This window comes from Stenella coeruleoalba (assembly GCF_951394435.1).
Source record: "Stenella coeruleoalba genome assembly, chromosome: 11".
In the NCBI taxonomy this organism is placed as follows: Eukaryota; Metazoa; Chordata; class Mammalia; order Artiodactyla; family Delphinidae; genus Stenella; species Stenella coeruleoalba.
In genome coordinates this window covers 69,357,691-69,381,551 of record NC_137157.1, presented here as the reverse complement: position 1 = coordinate 69,381,551, position 23,861 = coordinate 69,357,691, and the positions used below count along the sequence as shown (strand labels likewise).

General features: G+C 41.3%; 1 protein-coding gene across 1 annotated transcript in view; it reads right to left on the bottom strand.

Moving 5' to 3' along the window:
* The window catches only part of PRICKLE1 (prickle planar cell polarity protein 1), a 109,392-nt gene extending 89,655 nt beyond the window's left edge, over nt 1-19,737 (bottom strand). Inside the window, exons 1-2 of the mRNA XM_079936096.1 lie at nt 19,371-19,737; nt 14,503-14,625 (exon numbers count right to left, since the gene is read on the bottom strand). The gene's annotated coding sequence lies outside the window, so the exon portion shown is untranslated. The remainder of the gene's footprint in view (nt 1-14,502; nt 14,626-19,370) is intronic.
* Nucleotides 19,738-23,861: the final 4,124 nt, after the last annotated feature.

Below are 23,861 nucleotides of genomic sequence, written 5' to 3'. Positions count from 1 at the left end.
ACTCATCAAACGTTTGGTACTATTTTCAGCCAGGAACCAGAGGTACAGAAGTGGACAGTAATCTCACAGGGGCTGATACAGTCATCAGGATCTGGTGTCCCAAACTTGGTTTTTCACTTGAGAAACATTTATTTACTCATCAAGGAAAAAAATTTTGAGCCCCTACTTTACACTTATTCTAAAAACAGAAACACAAGTAACACTGTTTTCCTTAAGAGCCTCAAACTTCAGGGTGCAGGAGATAAAATATAAAGAGATGAATTACAATATGTGTTCAGCACTGTAACAGAGGTCCGAGGATGAATGAATTGGATGAATTTGCATGCCATCTTTGGCAAAGGGTTAGCTGAACTCCTTACTATTCCAATTTCTGTATATGAGGGGCAAAAAGATTATTACTACTATTTTATTATTTTTTTTACTACTATTTAATTTTAATTTTATTTTTTTTGGCCGAGCAGCAGGCAGGATCCAAGTTCCCCGATCATGAATTGAACCCATGCCCCCTGCAGTGGGAGCACATAGTCCTAACCACTGGACGGCCAGGGAAGTCCCTATTTTAATTTTTCAATTGAAGTATAGTTGCTTTACAATGTCCTGTTAGTTTCAGGTGTACAGCACAGTGATTTAGTTATACATAGGGCAGGTGTGCTGAATGCATTTTCGACTTACGGTATTTTCAATTTACAATGGGTTTATCGGGACACCTAACCTGTGGGCTGAGGAAGATTTGCATATGGAATACTTTTCCATATCAAAAGCAAAATTTTATATTGTGATATTAAGCTTCATAATGCCCTTATATTTGCAATTTTTATAAAGTATAGTTCAAGTCCATGTTCATTTGGAACAGAAGTGACTGCTTTTAGGTAATGCATTTGTTTTACGAAAGGAAAGGTCATTTCAAATTTGTTTAAGACTGCCATCTAGTGCCTCCTTTCTCCCTATTGGATGCAGAGGCTTTCTGTGAGCAAGTTTAAGGAGAGTCTGTAGTTAACTTTCTGGATTGGTTAACTCAGGTTTTAGATAGATAGCAGTAACCTTTTTCAGCTTGGATGGCATTCTTACGGTACCAGCTGTGCCGATTAAGGAAATTAATTGTCCTGCTCAGCAGTCTTAGAGAAAAAGTGAGGCACAGACTTGAAGTAAAGTAAAAAGCAGTCATTTATTATCCTTTGTTGACCTATGCAATTAGACATGACCCTCAAAACAAGACAAATTAACTCCTTTGTGGTGATGTAATCCCTATAACAGATGGATTGATGATGGAAACATGTAACCCCACCAAAGTTCATGTTTAAGATGAGCAGTGTGGCACTGGAAACTCTGTTCTAGCCGGTACAGCTAAAGATTATGTCAGTGGCTGAAGAGCACAGATTCTGAAATCAGAGTCCTGCAGAGACACCTGCTACAGACTAGATAGTCACTGTGTGACCCAAGGCATTCCTTTGTGAATCAATGTGAAATCAATGTCCCAGCATGATGTTAGGTGGAATTGCGCTAATGGACAAGTAAACCAGTAAGGGACACACAGCAAAGGAGACTTCGGCCTTATGAGCTCATTAGCCAATTGGAACTGGAATAGTTCCAAGACACCTGTGTGGTTATGTCCACCTACCTGAATTACACTGGAAGTTTCAATTGGATATAGTTCCCTTCCATGAGTCATAGATTATTTAAGTTTTACTGTGCACTGTTAAACAATTGTCATATTCCACGCTTAAGTGGCTGCCTTCCAAATGGGGTATGAAGTGATTTTTGTCATAAAATTCACTGGAGTCCTAAAGTATAAACGAAGTGTACTGATTTTAGATAAAATTCCATCTGGAAGCTCAACTTATCAAGACATTGATTTGATTTCAACAGCTCACAGAATTATGATGAGGCAACTCTGAATGGCACCCATATTTCTCTTTCTAGAAAATACCTAGTTTACTCATAAGTAAAATAAATCTTGAAGAAAGTCCTTTCATATTTATTTCAGTTTAATATCACAAGTTAAAAATTCCAAATTCAGTGAGTTCTTGAAAATTATTATATAAACTTTAAAATATATAGTCAAAATAAGAAAATATTTAACTTTACTTTGGAGCAACTATTTTGTATATTTGGGAAATTATTTTCACAAGCATTTATGTGTTAAGGTCAACAATAACCAGTTTAATTTAATACGCAATAGTTTGTGCGAATGTAACCTTAACCCCAGAAGTTGTCTGAGCAAATATAAAACCTTTAATTTCCTAGGCTTTATCGTGCAAATCCCCTCAAATCACCTGTCAAATTCTACCTTCATCTAGCCACTGAAAAATGTAGCCTATTTGAACTGTGAAAGTAAGTATAAATGTCATGGATAGGTCATTTTTGCACATGTTAATATTAGAAAAGAAAAAAAACAAATATTTTGGGTTTCTCCATATTATAGACTTGGTATGAGTTTCAGAGTCAACAAAAAAGACCAGTAAAAGGGATTTTATGAAGAAGTTATTTCCTCCTCCAAGAGAATTCAAAAAGAAGCTAATAGGAAAAAGAAAATATCCCTGTAGCTTATATTATATGTTGATCAAAACCAAAATCCCTGAAACCAGCCTAGGGGAGGGTAAAACCAACTAGCACAAACCCAGTCTGTAGTTAAAGCCAGTGGTGAGAAGCAGACGAACTCCGGGCTCCCAAGCCTTTGGTTTGGAAACAAGCAGGGATTCTGTGGCTTTTCAAATCCAGCTCCTGGGATGGAAGCTTGCACTTGTTTTTATGGTACAAGATGATGATCCCCCAGCAGGACTCGGGTGACCTGGGTCTTCAGGTCCTGATGTGCCAACAGCCTCGTGAAAGTCACTTTCATTCATTGAGCATCAGAGGGCTCATTTACTAATGCAGGCCAAGCATCCTTCCTCTTGCGTGAGTGCATTCCCCAGCCCAGCCCACCACATCGTGGCGTCCTGAAGGATGGAGCGGGTGGGTCACATCTTTGGATCTTCCTTTCCTTTTGCTTCTACTCATCACCCCCTTTCTTGTGTTGTACAGGAATATGTCTATGTTTCTTCAATAAATATTTGTTGAATGAATAAAATGAATGAATGAGAGATAAATTTTAAGTGTGAACAATTCGGGTAGATTTCATATTACAATTAACCTTCAAAGATATATAAGCATTTGCAAATGAAAACTATCTATAGTCCAGATTATCTTCATCTATACTTTAGAACATTTAAACAAGGAAATATTTATGGGTTTTTCCCCTGCCAAGAAACATGTAAAATATATCACTAATACTTAATTTCCTTATTTAAAAAGTAACACACCTACAGCATAAACTATGGAAAAAATGAAAAAGGGACACAAAGTCATATCCATTCCTAATCTACCCACCAAGAAATAAACCATTACTAACATTCTGCTGATACAAAAACTTCATGGAGAGTCAGTAGGCCATCCACACAGGGCATCAAACCCAAAGCACCTGGGGACCCATAGGTCCAGGAGAAGGTCCTCAGTTTCTTGTATGTTTTTAAAAGACTTTTCATCAGTTAATCCAGGGAGTTCCTCGAGCACTGCAGGACTGTTTTTTCCTAAAGAAATTTAGTGGCTTCTGATCGCTAATTAGACTGTACTCAGTTACACTGAGAAATGTAATGGCCAAATAAATAAGAATATTCCACAAAGGAGTCAGCTTGAGAAATGAAAATAATAATGAGGGCTACTTTAAAATTCTGGAGCAAAATAACCGAATTACCTTAACAGGCATTCTCTTCAAGCCAGGACCACTAAAACATGTGCATGTCAACTAGACCAAAAGCCAAGGATGGGCCCATGCAGGCACCTCTCCCTTGGGTTGCATTAGAATCAGGCTCACAAGCTCCCATCCATTTTTCTCTTTATGGATGGACTCTATTTGGCCAACCTGCAATCCGGATTTACCATCAGTTCTCCTTCCTCTTAAATTGCTGACTTATACGAATAGGTGACTTGACAAACATTGTTCCCAAAGATCGGGAGACTGAAGTATTTTTTTTTTTTTTTTTTTTTTGCGGTATGCGGGCCTCTCACTGTCGTGGCCTCTCCCGTTGCAGAGCACAGGCTCCAGACGCGCAGGCTCAGTGGCCATGGCTCACAGGCCTAGCCGCTCCGTGGCATGTGGGATCTTCCCGGACCAGGGCACGAACCCGTGTCCCCTGCATCGGCAGGCGGACTCTCAACCACTGCGCCACCAGGGAAGCCCTAGACTGAAGTATTTTATCCTAAGAATAAATTTTTGTATACATTTCTTCTATCTGTGGCTTTCAAACTGTGTGCTAGGAACCAAGACCCTCACCTGGCTGAGGAGGAGACAAGGGCACTGAAAGGGCAGGGCTATAAACGGGAACTTTGAGTTGCCAGGTAACATACAGGGTGCACGGTTAAGTCTGAATTTCAGACAAACCATCAATCATTTTTTTAGGGACATGCAATATTTGAGACACACTTATACTAAATATTCTTAATTGTTTACCTGAAATTCAAATCAACTGGGCATCTTGTGTGGTTTTCTTATCTTGACAAACCTGGCAGCCCTATCACTAACTCCCTTTCTCCCTCCCAACAAAAGCAGTTTCTACTTGACGTGCTGGAGTTCCAGATTATCTTGTGTTTGAGAAAAGGGTTCAGCTATCCAAAAAAAGTTTGTAAACCACTTTGCTAGACGAATCTGGGCAACACTCTGAACTCCACTGTCTGCGGACTTCTCATGAATAAAGCAGAGTGCATCTGGTTGTTGTGAAAATTAATTAAAGCTTGTAAAGCCCTTTGCGATTGGCATGTTCACCCACATATGCTACAAAATATTTATCACACGCCAGACTGCCTGAAAACATACTGATTGCTCAGTGAACAATCAGATGGCAGAAATTCTGGAAGATGTTAAATCACAATTTTAATCTCACTACACTGAAGAACCACATATTGAAACACAGCAGGCCTTCCAGCCTAAGAAGTGAACTTACCTTTGAAAAACAAACGTAACGTAATTTGCTTTTAAAAAGTACGGTATTCTAAATTATACTGTTATGGATTTTTTTCAGCTGAATCATAGTTTTTGAAACAGGAGATCAAGAAATAACAATCAGGAAATGAAGAAAATAGTTCATCTCCTACAAGTCTACTGTCTGCTGTTTCTGCTTGCTAAGGTTTTTTAGACTAAGAAAAAGTTTTTATGAAAACAAAACAGAGATACGAACACAATAAAACACATCTGGTGGCCACTTGGTGACATTTAGGCTCTTTTTTGTCCCAACCATTAGCTTTCATGGAAAGCACTTACAGTACTAAGGCAGATGTCATAAAAGTGCAACACATTATATAATGTTGTCTAAACACTTGAGTCTGAAATTGAAACCTGGCAGTGAAACCGAAGAGTAAATAAATTTAGACTGTACCAACATAACAATGAAAAGACACAAGGGTAAATAAATACCTGGTGGGTTGGCCAGGTTAATGCAACATTTAAGGAGAAGAGAGAGCCCTTATTCAGAAGCTTAAAGTCAATTACAGAGAAGAAAGACAGGGTCACAATTAAAGTTGTCAAAACTCATCTCTTCTGATTGAAACTGAAGTTTTATAAAGGTGACAATAAGTCCATGACTAAGAGCATAATTAGTCTTAGAGCCAGATAGAAAGATCTGCAATTCACTGAGCATCATGCTTGTCTCATGTTTCCTGCCTTTGCACACACTTTGCCTTCTCCCCAACCTGAGTCATTGTCCAATTCTAATGGCTTGGTCAACTCCTATTCAGTCGTCAAGACCCATCTCAACCATATCCTCCTCTCTGGAGTCTTCCTTAACATTTCACACAGAACAAATGACTTCCACTTTTGGCTTTGTGCCACTACTATATCTAGTACATTTCTATTCCTGCCTCTACCACAGTATTTCACAAGTGCTTAAATGCCTTCCTTCCCTACAAAATGGTGAGCTTTTTAAAGACAGGAACCATTCTTATTTGATGTTTGTATTCCCAGAGCCTAGCACAGTGCCTGGCAAACCATAGGACTCAATGAGGATGTGCTGAAGTGAAAATGGTGCCCCCAACCTGAAATAAAAATGGGAAGTTTAACATTAAATGGTTAACATGCGTTTGTAAGTGCAATTTCTTCTTACCTTTCAGAGGAGAGAAAAGGCGGTAGAGAATATGCAAAATAGTTACCATCACTTTGAAGGGAATAAACGGTCAGGAAATGAGGCAGAAGATGAAAGGTTCTGTATACCCATTTAAGGAGCTAGAACAACAGAAACTACTGTGAGCTGTCCCTAAAACATCTCTGCAAAAGTATGCCAACTGTAACCTGGAGGGCTGGCCTCCAGACCAAGGAGCAGATGCAACTTTATTTCTATTCCTCCCTCTAACCTTCTGCTGAGAAGGCCCACAAAGGTGTCATTAAGAGATGGAATGCCTTCTTGCAGCACTTTCACACACTCATTACCATCTGATAGCGTTTGATCTCTGAGTCATGGCTGAAGCGACCCAGATTCAAACTGGTGATTATTAATGTCACATTTCTATAGTACTTCCTATTGGAACAGCACTTACAGTCACTTGCAAATCTGCTGGGATCGGGGCCACGGCTCATTGAGTTGTTCATCTGAGCAACTCACAAACTCCATCTTCAGAGATATAAGTAGTACCCTACTTCCCAGTGGGCGACTGTATCTTCAGGCTCAGCCTAATTAGAATGTGAATAAGATCCAAGGGCCTGAGAATTTACGTAAAAGTTAGTGATTTAATTAATCACAAAAATGATTTTTGCTACAAAAATGGAACAGCCAGGCCAGTAGGAATGGTGACACAGGCCAACATGTATTATTTAAGATTAATACAGAAAGAGTTTCACCACTGACTGCATATTTATACCAGCTTTTATTGGGAGGGTGGGGGGAGATAAGAATATTATTATGGTTTAAAAAATATTAAGAATGCAACTAAAATGGATGCTGGGCTACTTTTATTTTCCAGCAAACCCTCTCTAAACCTCCCCCAATTAATTCCAATTTGGTCAATGGACACACACATTTTAAACAAAATTATAATCACTATTGATTACATAAGTAAGTGAACATACTACTTTGAGTCTTACTTTATAAATTTTCCATATTTCCCATGTATAAACACAGTACTCACGTTTGTAGCTTTTAGTATGAATATAACTATGCCATTGTTGTAACTACATCAGATTCCTAATTTGCTCTGAATATTACTGCATTTTTTTAGCTCCTCATATTAAATTATAATGTAACTTATTAAACCAGACTTTTGGTAAGGGGAAGTGTACATTCTCTTAGGTCTTTAAAACACAGCTACTGTTGAATTTTGAATTGGCCACACTGAATCATGAATAAAGAGACCATTTTTAAAAGTTGCACCTGGTTAACATGAATAATTTTGAGTAGATTGTTAAATAATTCTAGTCAGGGACTTAGGTAATGATGAAAATTAATAATGATAACAATATTAGCTCCCGTTTGTTAACTAGTCCCCTAAAGTTTTAGCCTCCAAAGGGAAGTCTAGTATTTTAGAATCAAGGAAATTTTGAGCCTAAAATGTCATCAGGCCTCTCACTTATCATTCGGGAAACTGAGGCACAAAGTGGGTAAGAAGTCCAAAAAATTAAGTGACTTGTCCAAGATTACATGTAAGTTAGTAGCAGTAGAGGCTATAATTATCTAAAAGCATTTAATATAGAACAAATATAAACACAGCAATGTTTACAAAACAATAAAACTTTATCAAACTACTTTAGATCGATTGTAAGTGCTTGCTTATTTTTCCTCTTTCTTTTGTTTCCTTCTCTAGAAAAATTGAACTACTAATTTATTTAGGAGTCATCAAACCAAAGCTCCTTAGGAAGGTGCATCTTGAACGAACAGGCAGCTTCTCCATCAGTAAATTGGGGATAACCTTGGTTAGACCTCTACACAAAGATGCAGTGAAGGTAAATGAGATGAATCTGAAATTGCTTTGTGTACTTCGGAGGTATTAGCCATATTAGTAATAAAGAACCCCTGAGTTAAAACATGATAATTTCTGGACAAATACATTGGCACAGCTCCTTAACAGGAAAGCTGACTCACCGCCAATTTAGCCCTGGAACCTGAGACATTAAAATAATAATTTCAAGCAACCAGGTTTCCTACTGAGCTGGCTGACATCACTTAGAGGATTAGCTTTTCACCTCTGGAATTTAAGTTAGGATTTCTTGAGTGAAAGATAGTCCATCATCCTTATTTTAACATAAAAGTCTGTCAGAAGATACTACCTGTTTTTTTTTTTAAGGTTACAGAACAGCATGGGTGCATTATGAAGTGGGAAGTCACATAGCTCACAAATATTTGGTCTTACTTCTATTAATATGGCATCCATTCGCTATAAGATTACATATCATTGAGCACTTTGTGGTGGAGAGAAGGGAGGAGGGGTATTTGATCAGTTTCTTTTCTCATACTCCATAAGATTTCTCTGGCTTTACTCAGATAAGGGAGGAAACAGCTCAGAAACTCCACTGTAGCTGCCCCGCCCCCAGACAAATAACCAAAAGACTCTGTTTTGGAGATTTTCTCTCAGATAAAAACAGCAGTCAGGTCTCTGTTTTGTATTTTTGTTTTTTTTAAGGGTTATTTTATGACATATAGATTTTTCTTTTTTTTTTTAATTTATTTTTGGCTGCATTGGGTCTTTGTTGCTGCGCGCGGGCTTTCTCTAGTTGCGGCGAGCGGGGGGCTACTCTTCATTGCGGTGCGCGGGCTTCTCATTGCGGTGGCTTCTCCTGTTGCAGAGCACGGGCTCTAGCCATGCAGGCTTCAGTAGTTGTGGCACGTGGGCTCAGTAGTTGTGGCTCGCGGGCTCTAGAGCGCAGGTTCAGTAGTTGTGGCGCACAGGCTTAGTTGCTCCACAACATGCGGGATCTTCCTGGACTGGGGCTCCAACTGTGTCCCCTGCATTGACAGGCGGATTCTTAACCACTGTGCCACCAGGGAAGTCCTGGTTTCCGTTTTTACTTTATATATAACATTAAAATGGTCCACAAATGCCTACCCTGTAAAATGAGAGTGGCCATTTGCTAACTTTATGATTCTATTATGAGAATGAGAATGTAAGAGTAAAACCCTCTAACTAGCTTATACACATTATTATACATATTATTAGATCAGAGAGGGGTGTTCCAATTTGAAGCTCCCCAAATATTTGCAGTCATTCATTCTGCAGGTATTTATTAAGTAGTGCCCTACTATGTGCCAGGCACTACTGTAAGAATGGGTATAAAGCCATATACAAGACAGCATAGAGATTTCTTCCTGGAACAAACAGCTACAATAAGTAGATATCTGTCCAGGAGTGGTAAGTGCTATGGAGAAAAGTGAAGCAGGCTAAGGGGTTTTGGGAGTGCTAACTGGTGGCTGGGAAGGCAGGCGCACTGGTGTTTCATGTAAGGTGATCAGGGAGGGCTTCCCTGATATCAGATGCCTTTGGAGCCGAGACCTGAAGGGATGGAGTGAGCCATCTTCCCACTTGGAAAAACCAACACGTGTGCTTTTATATTAGCTTGAAGTCCAGAACAAACAAGATTAGCTGTGAAACTTCAGGAAAGTGAAACCTACAAATAATAAGGCTTACACCATACTTTGGACCAGCCCTCAATTTCTCTCCAATGATCCTGAAACCCTGTTTAGCGACTACTTAATCTCTTTCCTGACTAAAATGCCTCACAGTAGTATCCCTTCACATAATGACTAAGAGAGAGCTTTCCTGTTGCGTTGTACAAACAACCCAAGCAGATAACTCAGGTGTCAATGTCCACTCTGAGGCCCTGATTAGTTGATTTGGCAGTGGGTGTAGGAAAAAAGAGCTCACGCTAGCTGATTTTGCTACTGGCCATGCCTTCACAGTGAAAAAGTTCAGAGGAAACTGGACAGTTATCCAGGTTTTAGAAAGGTGAATTTTTAAAGTTCTTTTAATTAAAAACAAAACAATACCCTCCCTCCTCTCAAGAACAGCAACATACAATAACAACAAAAAAATCAAGTAAACTAGGTAAGTATCAAATGTCTCCTTTTGTTCCTATTATGCAGACACAGCCAGCAGTTATACTGACTGGTTTAAGTTATTTTTATTTAGTCTATGTTCTACAGTAATGGTAATAATGGATAATGATAGGAAATAACCCAATTTTTCAAAGACTGAAGAACAGAGAAACAAAATGAGCAACAAACTCTTTTAATCAATTTGCACAAAACTATGCAACCAAGAATCTTCCTACCCTTGATAATAAAACTTTCAGATGCATCATAGTTATGAGAAAAACAGAGTGTGCTTCTCATATTTTATTGAGATTTTCTGATTTATCGTATCTAGAACAATATGCATATGTGTGTACATATACATATATCTGTGTATACACACATGCACTGTGGATATGGACACTTTAAAAGCACTTTATATGTTATGAAATATATGATGTGGAATCATGTCTGTAAAAGGATCCAACACAATTGCTGGCTATAAAAAACAATTATAATTAGCAATCGATTTAAAAAGTTTGACCTCTGTAATTTAAAATATTTTAAAATAAGACTTAAAATTGTAATAAAGTTGTACATTTGTCAGATAAGCTCTGAAACCTTTATAGTGGTTTGGTTGGGTTATACTTCTTAAACTGACACACATAGGTCACGGCAGAAAACTGAACAATCATTCATTCAACAAATGCAGGAGCCCAAGAGATAAGGAAACATAAGACACATTATGGTTTTCATAGGAGAATCTGTTTTTCATAGTACATTAATTGCACTTTCAAGTAATATGCTTAGTATCTTTTTTGTCAACCTCCAGATACCTTTTCAGGTGATGTAACTCCACATTTAAAGCAATGAGGCCAATTGTTAATCTCAGAAAAACTACAGTCAGTACACTATAGAGTATCCCAAAAGTCTGGAAACATAAGGGAAATAATGTATTTATTATGTTATCTTTCAGATGAACAATTACATCCATTGTTTTAAACTTGGAGGCACTTTACCTGAAAGGTACCTGAAGGCTGACGAAAAACATATTGAGCATATTATTTTACTTTATTTCATTTTTAATTTATCTTTTATTGAGGTAATATTGGCTTATATGTTTCATGTGTACAGCATTATATTTATACTTCTGTGTACACTGCAGAATGTCGACCATATTATTCTAAAATAACTAACATCACATTTTCAAAGATTCCTGAGTTTTGGGGCTCTCTGTTGTTGAGTGTCCACTATGTGCCAGGCACTGTGTTAGGCGTTGGGTATGAAATGGTGAACTAATGTGGTTCCTCCCTTATATCAATTACCATCTACTCACAGGAGCAGAACATAGATCTTCCCAGAACTGAGTTAAAATGATGTCTATATTTTGACAGCAACATTAGGAATGAACGTAGCTGTTAAGAATGAATGAACAAATGAACAAAACAGAAAGGAAGGAAGGAAGGAAAAATGTTCAGTCTAGTAGGATTAGAAACATAAAATTTTAGAACTGGAAGGAAATCTTAGAGATCATCTAATTTAGTGGCTCTTAACCACAGCTGTGTATCAAATTACTTGAAGAGCTTTTTCAACTTAAATGTGCAAGACCCCACCCCAAACCTGCTGCCTTAAAAATCTCTGTGTATTTGCATTTTGAAAAAGCTCCATAGGTGTTTACGGTTCAAATCTTTGGTTAGCATGCACTGACCTGGCCTAATTCCCTTACTTTATATATGAGGAACTGAGGCCCAGAAAGGCTGAGTGGCTGACTAGAAATCACACAGCTATTATACCACAGTCCAAATTTTCTGATTTTCAGAAAATGATGGTAGAAAAACTGACTTTTTCTGTACTATTATATTGCATCACCACTGTCTGTTCTTGAATCTCTGCTCAAGAAGAAACAGGATAAATGGACAAGTACTTGACCAAAAGTTACTGAACCAAAGTAAAAAAAGCTAGTGTGTACAGGCAACATGAACACATAAAAAACAAAGACCCATCATGTACCACTGTAACCTGGTTGCTCCCTGCTTAAACAGCCAAGTCAAGCCAGTTTAAAACTCTCCCACACAAATATCATTATTCCTATCAGTTTCTCATTTCAGCACTGCACTGAATAATAATTTTGGCTTTTGTGGGTAAGGAGAAGAAGAGAGTGATTTTTTTCTGGTTTATTCCTAAAATTCAGAAGGTTAAAAAAAAATATGTTTCCAATACCTCAATATGAAGAAAGCTCGGTCTGCTTTTAACACGTTTGGCAGTACTTGAGGACATGTTTTTGGCTATTAGCCTGACAAGCTGTTTAAGCTTATAGAAGACCCACAAAGGGAACTTATATGATTAAGTTAGTTAAACACAAACATCTTCTCTGTATATTTTATTCCCTCCCTTCACATTCACAAAAACATAAAAGGCTAAAGCATTTCAGAACTAGGTGAGGAGGCAAGTTATTTATCACTTCAGCTCCCTTCCCAAGGCTTGTGTAAATAAGAACTGAAGCAACTCAATGAAATTATTCATATGATCCTTGCAAGGAACAAAAGCTAAGCATCAGAAAGGAGTTCAAAATTCCTAAGAAGCATATGAATTTTCTTACAAGAAACATCTGTGATGCTCTAATGCACTTCAGAGCTAACTTTATCTCTTTCTAAAAATTATGTAACATGCACATACTTCAAGCACTGAACATACTTATTAATTACATAGTCACGGAAGAATTTAAAATGCTGTCTCCTTTTGACACACATTATAACAAGTATTTCAACACTAGAGCACTAAGGAGTCTTCTTACATAAAATCTAACAGTTCCTGAAATTGTTTGGCAGAGATATTTTATTTATTTATTTTTAGGTCTTTTTAAAAATTAGTTATCTATTTTATGCATATTAGTGTATATATGTCAATCCCAATCTCCCATTTCATCCCATCACCTCCCTCCCTTCCCCACTTTCCCCCCTTGGCGTCCATACGTTTGTTCTCTACATCTGTGTCTCTATTTCAAGGCAGAGATATTTTAAAGCAAAACAAAATGCCATGCTATCTAGGTCTTTTTCAGATCCTAACGAAGGAACATAGATTATTCAAGCATGTAAATAACAGAGTTGGAAACATCAATTACAGTTAACAAGTTATGAGTTTCTTCAGAAGAATACCATACTATTTACTTATCACTAAGATAAAAGACAAAAAAGAAACAAGTACAAATGCCTCTCGTGAAACTATAACATGGTCTAAATCAGTTTACTATTATTAGATTAAAAGAGTGTTGTGTATGAGTGTGTGTGTGTGTGTGTGTGTGTGTGTGTGTGTGTGTATCCAGAACACTGCACTGCAATGAGGGCAGAGGAGCTGGCCAATATAGAAATGGGTTTTAATAGACTTTCTACTTCAACCATAGTTACTATAGTGGGTTTTGTCACTATAGCAATGGACCTGGGTGGGCTGAGTATCTGGCAGGCTGGGGTGCTCAGCTGGGAAAGCAACATAAATCTCATTCTACCTTGAGTTGAATAAACTTCCTCTGAGAAGGTTTGCTTAATTGAAAGAGTTTTCAAGGAGAAAGGACAAGTCTAAGTGTCGGTTGGTAGGTGCTTCTTACACTAAGGCTCACCTCGCACCCTCTCCTAGCTTTGGTCAAAGCCCCCCACCATCATTCATTAGTGGTGGGACATTGGATGCAGGCAGTAACTTAACCTCCAGGATCTCAAGGATCCCTGGCAGCCTGGGTTAATTTCAGCTGTCTCTACAGGGGCTACATGAAACATGGCATTTACAAATTTGGATTACACAGCACTATTTATTACATGATGGAAGATTTCCAAAAATGCCAGAAGAGATGTTGGCATTTATGCAAGTCAACTACTGTTCAACCCGAAGAAGCACTATATTCTATAGGATGTGTTTGCCAGGATTGAAAGAGCCTATGTGAAAACACCCTAATTGGGACCATCTTAGCACCTCAGCTATTGGATACCCTCTAGCTCTAGGTGTTATGTTTCAAATGGGCCAACAAACCATCCTGGAAACAGAACCCCCAGTCTTGCAACTAATCCCTTCACTCTAAATCCTGAAAGTGTATATTTTCTTATTTTCAGATTTAATAAGTCAAGTATATCTGGTAGCTATTAAAAGATTTAAGCCACTACTGTTTTAAAAGGTTTCAGTGTTCAGAGATTTCAAGCCCACAGAGTGGGCGATCTGGCAGGTTTGGTTGCTGTAGAATGGTGAAATTATTTCCATGGTTCCCTCCCTGCCCCGCCCCCCACCCTATGCCCACTGTTTTAAGAATATTCTTATTGAACTTTCTCTACCTTTTCAATGTGTCTTTAACGTATGTTCATGGGCTCACAAAAAGAAAAGTAGAAGAAGTTGAATGAAAGACATTGTACCCAATAATCTTCAGTGACCTAAATTGATAATTATAACGACAGATCCCTAAAGAAGGAGGGGGAAAAATTCGAAAACGTTGGCTACTTACAATATGTGATCAGATAACCTTTCCTTCTTTTCTTCTTTGGGGAAATCCAAACTGCTGTACAATGTTTCTTTACGTTTTCCTTTACTGAACAGTCCTCATGCTTGCACAAAGCCAAGGGCCATCCTAGAAAACCAGGGCCAATACTGTATCACATTAAGTGGTGGCTACCTTATATGAGACTTTTTTTAAAAGGTGACAAAAATGGGGTGGGGGAGAGAAGGTGGTTATAAAAAGCTTCCCAGGAAACCAAATAGCCTTTATTTAAATTAAAAGCAATCACAGCCTGATTCTTGGAACACACTTGGAAATGCTTTTTGGCATGCAGCTGCTACATGCCGCCAATATTGTGTGTAATTGGAAACATTTCAAACAGAATTGTTACCAAAGTCAAAGACCATAATTGTAAGCTGTGGGATCTGCACTGCAGATAAAAGCAGGGCAGCTGAGGGAGAGCACGCTGCACCCAGGGGTCTCCTTAAGGCCACATCTGACTACAATATTTTCACTGTATTATTGACAACTCTTTCTTTCCAGAGGCCCAATGAGACAAGAAGGAAACAGAGAGAAGCGTACACAAAGCAAAAGCTGGTGGGTGCTATAAATCAGCAGTCGGGACAAAACTCTTAGAAAGGAGTACATGACTTTAGTACTTGAACAACTGAAATAACACAGCCCGCACTTTTTTTTTTTTTCTTCTGAAGTGTAATCCACTCGAAATGAAAGGCTTCTCTCCCAAGACTTTAGGACAAATCTACCAGTGAGAAAAAATGCAACTGCAGCCGAACCGGTCCGTTGTTTTTTAGGATCGCTTCAGACGAAGTTATGGACAGGAAGGGAAAAGTTAAGTAAAGGGGAATGACAGTTGCCCGCTAGTTTACAGCTCTAAGTTTTAAAATGTTTACACTGGCTTCTGTCTTGCTGGTATTTTTATTTTTATTTTACATTTAAAATCTCTCTTCATAAGGAAATGAATCTGGAGAGGTCTAATCAGTTCAGGCTGGGCAATCGTTCTTGTTCCAGAGAGGTCCATTCAAAAGTGACCAAAATGCATTTAGAGTTTAGTCTAAACAAGCGCACAAAACAGAGACACAGGAAGAATTACTGCATTCTGTTTGCGAGGTTTGTACCCGCCCCCCCTGCCACCCCCCGGGGACTGGAAATAGAGCCAGTGGACCACTGGCTCAGGAACGGTTCTTGGAAAAATCGTGTCATTCTGGCACACGGGAGAGGGGTCCGATTATTCTGTCGTGTCTCTGCGCCAGGAGTGTCATGACATCAGCGTGCTCCATCTTGTAAAGCCTGTCTCTTCGCACCATCCCTCCTCCAGGAGAGAGGAGAGTGAGCGAAATGGAGAGTGAGGTGGACCCCCGTGTGCCATTTCGGGCCAGGCCTTTTCCACTGTTCCAGAATGTTCCTCCACCAACACACACTTAGTTAACCTCCGCGACTTCAGTTGTGCACGGCCACAGACAGGAAGGTTGGCTATTGGTTGCTGGCGGCGCTGAGGTGCTAGGCTTGTGTGCATCCAGAGACGGAAGAGTCCAGAAGGGGGGCCGGCTGGGTCCTGGCACTTGGCTCTGGCTCCACGTACCGCCTGAGGTTTCGAGGAACTGCATCAAGGCAGGACTTGGCACCAGGACTACTGTACTTCCCTCTCCCAGCTCGTCTGCTAACACGACCTTCTGAAGACATTAGTGTGTAATACGGTACTGCTTTATTCTGTGACCAGAAGACAAAGCAGGAGTGCTCCCTCAAAACACCAAACAACCAACCAACCAACTAAGAAATATAACTCATTTACTTTCCTAATTCCTCTTTATTGTGAAATAATTGGACCTGCATTTAAGTAATCTGAATATTCTCACATGAATAAGAGTTAAACAATTAACATTATTTTATGTAACCTGGAGGGAAAAAAAGAGAGAGAGCTATTTTTTTTCCCAAGGGGAAGGAGTATACCCTGGTCTACTGGCATCTTTAACATTTCTATGCACAGATGAGAATCACTTTGATTTTCAAAATTACTTTCCTTCTTTAAAAGGAAAATTTTACTCTTTAGAAACTACTTTAATGGGAAAATTAACAGTAGTTAACTAGAATAATCTTTTCTGAAAATTGTTTCCTGTAATATGGACAACCCAAACTATATCACTAAAATAGTTAATTACTGGAGAATCATTTTAAAAATTCTTGTTCTATCTCACGAGTATTATGAAAAGTCACTCATAATACTCAAGTATTTGTATTTGGTTTTCAAGTAATTATAAACGGTTTTAGAGAAATTATCTTACAGTGTCACTTTTTAAAACTTAGATTTCAGCTTACTTTTTAAAATTCTGACTTAAGAAATTTTAACTTGTCACCTTTTTTCTTTTCTGTCTTTTCACAGTTATCATAGCAGAGGACATTAGGAATAACCAGACTTTTACCCATATCTGACTCTAAACTTAATAGTTTAGCTATTAACCCTATAAGGGTCTTTTTTTTCCTCCAGCTGATATTAGCTTTTATTTGGGTGACCCAAGCTGACTCATTACAACCTCCTTTATTATAGAGAAAAGTGGCGGTTCCATGGACCTTGATTTTAAAAACATGATAAACTTTTAATTAAAGGTTCAGTGGTATTGCTGGCAGAACTGATTGAATCTGTCACTTGAGTAAAATACATCACTTTTCTTTGAAAAACCTGTGAACCAACAGGCTCCCTCAGTGATAAATCACCAATTAGTACCAAATTAAGGATTGAAAATTAATTTACAAAATCTATTCTCTCACGTCAATATAGCTACCCCTATGTCCCATCCAGTCCTTTAGCCCTCTCTCCCTCCCTCCCACACTGATTCACAAGAAGAAGTCACTATTGTTAGCCATGGTTTATTAAAAGAGAGATTTTCAAGTTCATCAGCAAGTGTGCTAACTTTCAACTGTGGGTAACGTCCATTCATTTCTAGCACCTTTTAGTATTAATATGTAGAACACATGCATTGTTAACCTTTAAATCCTTTGTATAAACATTTCTGGAAGAGCTTGTAAAATATCTCCTTCTGTGTTTCCTGACTCGCCAGTTGATGGCATTTAGGAACCTCCTGGTACCAGCAGGTGCTGTATTTTGTTTTCTTCAGGCTCCAGCTGGGCTACAATGACAGATTCCTGTCCCAGGCCCGGCCCAGCCACCTAGGCTAGGACCACATGGAGGCAAACTGAACCGGGCCCCACCAGACAGCAAGATAAATGGCTGCTGTTTAAGTTTAAAATCCCCTAGTGGGAGTAAATATTGTTCCAAAGAAAAAGGCTTGACAAATATTGCGTCATCCTTCCAGAGCTGTCTTGATTAAAGCAGAATCTTTGGATTAAGTTGGTGCTCAATTCAAAATGTATCTATCTTGCTGTCATGGGATTTTTTTTTCCTTCCTAGAGTCTGAAAACAGACATATTGTTGGGGATGGTGAAACAACGCTGCCACCTCCCAAGGGGCTAGAGTCCACTCTGATAATAGAAGGCGGCTGAACATTGACACTTCACTGAGGATAATGGAGACAGCAAAGGCTTAGTGGGAAAAGGCCAGTTGTCACCTAAGTGACAGGCAACAGCTGAGCTCACACATCTGGAGCCAGACCAGGGCAAACATTCAGCAACCCTCACCCATCTACACCTTGGGTTTGTCTGAAGTAACAGACGGAAGTTCCTTTTACTCCAAAGGCACATTATAAATTAACTGATGGTGAACCGCATCAATTATATAACATCAGCTGCAGACAGTGCCTTCTGAAGTCTGGTTAAAATCGGGGGGTAGACAAAACTGTACCGGCATGCACAAATACAATTTCATTACATGTAATCTGTCCTTCATAAAACCCGTCCCCAAAGCCACGTATATATGCATGCTTTTTGTAGCACAAATGCATCTTAACTCCTCGGGAGAGGCAAGATCCTTACATGTTCTTTTCCTTCAGGCAGTTCCCATGCTGTGTTCTTCACCCTGCTCAGGGCCGCAGCTCTGCCTACCATACTCTTCAAAATCAGCAACCAAACGTGTTTGGCTTAAGACTCTGAATCCTCCTCAGGGAAGCTGGAACTCAGGGCAGTGCCAGCCATCCTCCCCCCACCCCCACCTCCTTCTTCAGCCTCCTGAAGACAATCTGTGGACAATTTTCCCGAAGTCCCCCAAATAACATGGCACTGCCAACAGTCACTGGCGATGCCGTCTGTTTTTCTTAGAGGGCAATGAAAATTTAACAGCTTTCTGCTGCATCCTGAGTCCCGGTCCTGCTAATTATTAACATGCCCAGTTTCTCCAACTTTTTCTGCCTAAAGGGAAGAAGACGCTCCCACTCTTTCCCATATACGTGCAAAATCCAGAAAACACCACTGCTGGGGCGGGAGCGGGGGCGGGGGCGGGAGGGGGGAGCTGATGCACCTCAGCCAAAAAGCAATCGGCCCTTTCCCCAGAGCGTTAGGGGAGAACAGACACCCTGCCTCCGGACGCCAGTAGGTGACAGGCGATCCTAAGAGGTGGACACAGACCAATGCACCCCGGCCTCCCCGCGCCCCGCATCGCCCCAACTCTGGGGCTACTGAACGGGTTTCCACGCAGGAGAGAATCAAGGGAAGAGTTGGTTGTGATGCCGCAAGCGGGAGCCGTGCGGGCAGCCTCTCTGAAGCCCTCTTGGTGCTGCAGCCCCAGTATCTGCTTTCACTGTCTACCAAGCCCAACAAACCGATTATGCCCATCTCCCCCATTTTCTGCGACACCGACCCAGTCTGGGTGTCACAGACCCCCCGCAGTGACGCGGACCGTGCCGGGCCCTTCCCCCGCGGCGCTCGCCCCTCACCGCCGCACCCGCAGCCCCTCTGCGGAGCCCACTCACCCCGGCGAGGGAGCGGGACTCGGCTGGACTGTCGTCGGCGCCGCGGCGGGTCTGCGGAGCTGAGGTCCGCGGCGTCAGCGGCGGGCGAGGGTGGGCAGCACGCGAACCATCCGAAGCCCGGGACGTGGCCGTGCCGGCCGCGGTGCCCCTCGCGGAGGTCAGCGCAGGCTGTGCGAGGCGGGCACGCTCCGGGGCGCGCTGTCGGGCGCGGCGGCCGCGGGAGGCGGCGCTCGCTGGGCTGCAGGCGGAGTGCGCCCTGCTCCGCAGCCCGCGCCGCGCTGCAGCGCACCCCGCCCTCGGCAGCCTGCCCGGCGCTAGCGAAAACGCGGAGCGCGGACGCCGCCGCGGGATCAGGGCTGTTCGCGCGCCCACGCGCCCCTGGCTCCGCCTGGAAAGGCCGGGTAGGCGCCCGGCTCCGGCGGCGGGGCGGGCAGGACCGGCTCTGCGCAGCGGGAGGGCTGAGCTGGGCGCGGGGGGACGGGCTGGATGAAGTTCGCCTGGGCGCAACCCAGGTTCTCAAGTGCAGTTGGGTCGTCTCCTCTGCCCCGCCCCCGATCTTACGCCTTTTTTTTTTTTAACCAACCATTCTGATGGATTGAAAGACAGGAAGGGTGAAGTGGGGGAAAAGACTGACTCAATTTCCTCTGATCAAACGGTTTGGGGGTTGCCTATTTGGGTTTCTTCTCCTTCGGCGTGGAGGGGGGGTAGTTAATTAAACTCTTACTTAGATTCCTTCCGGCGCGCCTCGCCTCACTGGGGACCCGCTTGGACCCGATCCTATCTCGTGTAATCCCACAGGCTGGGCTGTCTCCGCCTCGGAGCACGAAGCCAAAGATTCAGCCTCTAGTCTGTTCCCTTCCCTCCCCGACGATCCTGGTCATCTCAAAAAAAAAAAAAAAAAAAATCTCTAAGTTTGGGAAGTGCACGTGAGAACCTCAGCCCATCGCAATGTCCCCAACCTGACCCAAGTTAGCGTGGCGAACTTAAAGCCGTGTTCAAAGTGTTAATTTGATCACGATGATCATTTTTCATTGGCCAAGCTACTCTCCATGTTTTCATTCTGCCCAGTTCCCAGGGCTGGGCTCTCAGGCGCTTTTGCTCAGGAGGAACTTGGACTTAGCCTGTTTGAAAGTTCTGCCCTGACGTCTGGGTTACCTTAGAACCTTAAAACCCTTCACTCGTTCCAGTTCCAGATCAGTGGAGTCTCACACCGTGGGAGTACTGTTTCCCCCGTTGCAGAGGGTGAATCCGACAGCAGCTGCTGAGCCCAATTTGACAGGTGTCTCTGCAAAGCTGGAGCTCTGTTGACCTCTCAATCCCTTCTACAGCCCTCTAAGACACTGTAACATCTTCCAGAAAGATGAGGATGTGTGTATGTGTGTGTGTGGGGGGGGGAGGAGTGTTGATCAATGCATTTTTTTTATTCCTTTAAGAAAAATCAAAACAGCCAATTTCTGGACTTTTCAGAGCACCAAATCTCCTTGATTTTCATTGGGAGTAAAACAAGGGAATACTAAACAAATTCGGAGCTGATGAAAAAGAGGATGTAGAGCAATAACATCTAAAGGCAGAAGGAAGGAGAAAAGGTACAAATCTAGGAAAATGTTTGACCACAGCCCTGTGCTCTGTGATTCCAAGTCAGATTCAGATCTCCCTGCACCGTCAAAACCCCTCTAGATTCACGACTGAGTTTCTAAACCTCTGAGCATAGATCCCTCAGGAAACAAGGCTGTTGCTTTTGAAATAACTCCACTTGTTCCTGGTGTTTGTAACTAATGGGAATCTAGGGAAAAACAATCTGGGCTGTCTTGCTCCTCGGCATTTTATTGGAGTTGGCCTTTTAAGTTGTGTCTGTTTATCTTGCCAGGGTTACAAATGCTTTTATTAAGCTGTAAACTTTTATCTTCTACCTGAACTCCAGAAATGCCAAGAAGACTGACAAAATGATTTATTCCACCCATGAAGGTCATGAAAATTAGTACTTATAAGGGCAAAGAGTCCACTCTCCTATTAGCATCTGTGGGTGCCTATCTGTCTATTGTCTCAATGGAGACCTTCAAATGAAAGCAGTTTCCCAACACACTGAATGACGCAATGGAATAGAATCAATGGAGGATGGAGTGGAGGACAGCATCATTGAACTCCTGCAGCTGTGTCTTCATGAGAAAGTCCTCTTTGATGGACCAGTAGACACTTGTAGCAGGCAGAGCTGAGTATGGAGAAGTTCAAGAGGAGGATATTTGTGGAAACTGCACTTGGCTCTCCCTATTAACTGGAGACAATGCTACTTTCTTATGATTAGAAATGAATCTGATATCAGAGGACTTACAGCTCTATGGTGACTTCACAAAGGTTTTGTTTGTTGAGCACCTATTGTTTGGTATCAAACATGTTGGGCACAGGAGGACATTCATAATTGTCCCTTAAGAGGACTGTTGCCTCTTTGGACAGTGCGCTGGGCAGCATCTTTTGGACCCATTGCAGAGACGAACCCTTGGTCTTCAACCAGGACTCACAAAATTACTTTGGATGTTACATGTGACAATTTGTGGTCAGAGAAATTTGAGTTCAAATCTCAGCCCACTGCTTACCAAATGCAGCCTAGGATAATGTAGTTAGGATTAAAGTGGTGCTTAGCTTCTTATTTGTAAATGAGGATAATAATATCCACCTCAGAGAGCTGTTGGGAGGATTGAATGCTAGGTATGCAGAAGAGACTCAGTAGGTGGAAAGTTTATACAATGCCATTGTATAAGGCATTGTCTCACACCACTCTTCTCTACACCAGCCTCCATGCGAAATCCTACAAATTAGAAAAGAACAATTTTGAACGTAATCTGAAAAAGCATTCTTCATTGTGGACTATTCGGTTGCTTCTGGGTCTTTTATATTAATGGTGTTATTTTCTTTGTCTTTACAAACCAACAAGTACCAAATCTTTTATAAATAAATCAGTTCACTTAGGGAATGTCTACTTTTCTTTTAAAGCTTTGATAACAAATGCATCTTTTTTGTAAATGATACCTTTATGCACTGAAGTGTACTCCAAATATTCATGTGTTGGAGTTCTTGCTTCCAGTATCTCGGAATGCAACCCAATTTGGAAATAGGGTCTTTACAGAGATGATCAGGGAAAAAATTAGGTCACGGGGTGAGCCCTAATCCAGCATGACTGGTGTTCTTCTAGAAAGTGCAAACAGACACGCACATAGGGAGAACAGCATGTGAAAAGGCAGAGGTCAGGGTGATGTGTCGTATAGATAAGCCAAGGAACCACCAGAAACTAGGCACGAGACTTGGAACGGATTCTTCCTGTGGTTCTCAGACGGAACCAACCTTGCTGACACCTTGATCTCAGACCTCTAGCCTCTAGAGCTGTGAGACAATACATTTCTCTTGTTTAAGGCACCCAGTGTGTGTGCTTTGTTATGGCAGCCCCGCTCACAAATTCAATTCCCAATCAAGTCATGCTATGAATGCCTTGGCTCGCTGAAGAGGACTTCCAGGTGAAGATGAGGAATTCACGACGGTTTAGGCCACAAGCTTGGGACTTTAAAAAGGAAGAACCTGATGGTGTTGTCAGGCTCTGTTTGATTCCCTGGTCTGCTGGGTTCCTAGGCTTTGCTTGGTTCCTGTTCCTTGTGTCTCTTGTTTGCCCACATCTGGGACTCTTTTCCCTGACCTGCAGGCTCAGCCCCACTTAATGTTTCCAGAGTGAGTCATCTTGACCCTGGAATGACCTGCATGGGCTTAGCTGTAAGGCATGTTCCCCTGTTGAGGAATCCTACATAGACTTCCCAGTGCTTTCTGGATAGAGTGCACCCTATTTGGTTAGCCTAAAAGGTCTGTCATATTTGCACTCTGCTTATCTTTCTACTTTATTTTCCTACCACTCCCCATCCTATTTGCTCTTACCATATTAAGCTATTCACAATTCCTTGAAAGCATCAAGCTATTTTATGCCTCTGTGCTTTGAACACACCTAGAACATTACCCACTGACAAAAGGTCCTCTTTATTAGCTAACTCCTGCTTATCCTTTAAAATTCAACTCAAGCATCAACTTCTTGACAGTCCATTGATTTGCATATTTGTTGTTTTGTCTGCCCAGCATTTGTTTCTCCTTTGTAACACCCCAGATTTCCTTTGGGGAACCAGCTTCCTTCACTGTGAGTGCACAAGCTTTCATTGCAGACTCATCCCTGGTTTTGCTGTTGGGATCATGTGACCCAGACCTGGAAAGGGAGAGCTCTGGATCCCCCTGATCAAAAGATTGGTTCAGGGAAGGGTATGTGATCCAAGTCAGGTCCTGAGATTTGTGCACGAGCTTTTAGGAATTCCACAACAACAAATTCAACAAATATGTACTGAGCACTGATGTACCAGCCACCTTTCTACTGGAAATCCAACAGTAAACCAAACAGACAAAGTCTCTACCCCTGTGGCTCTTCTTTGAGCCCCTGGATCAAACCCTACCTGAAAACAACTACCA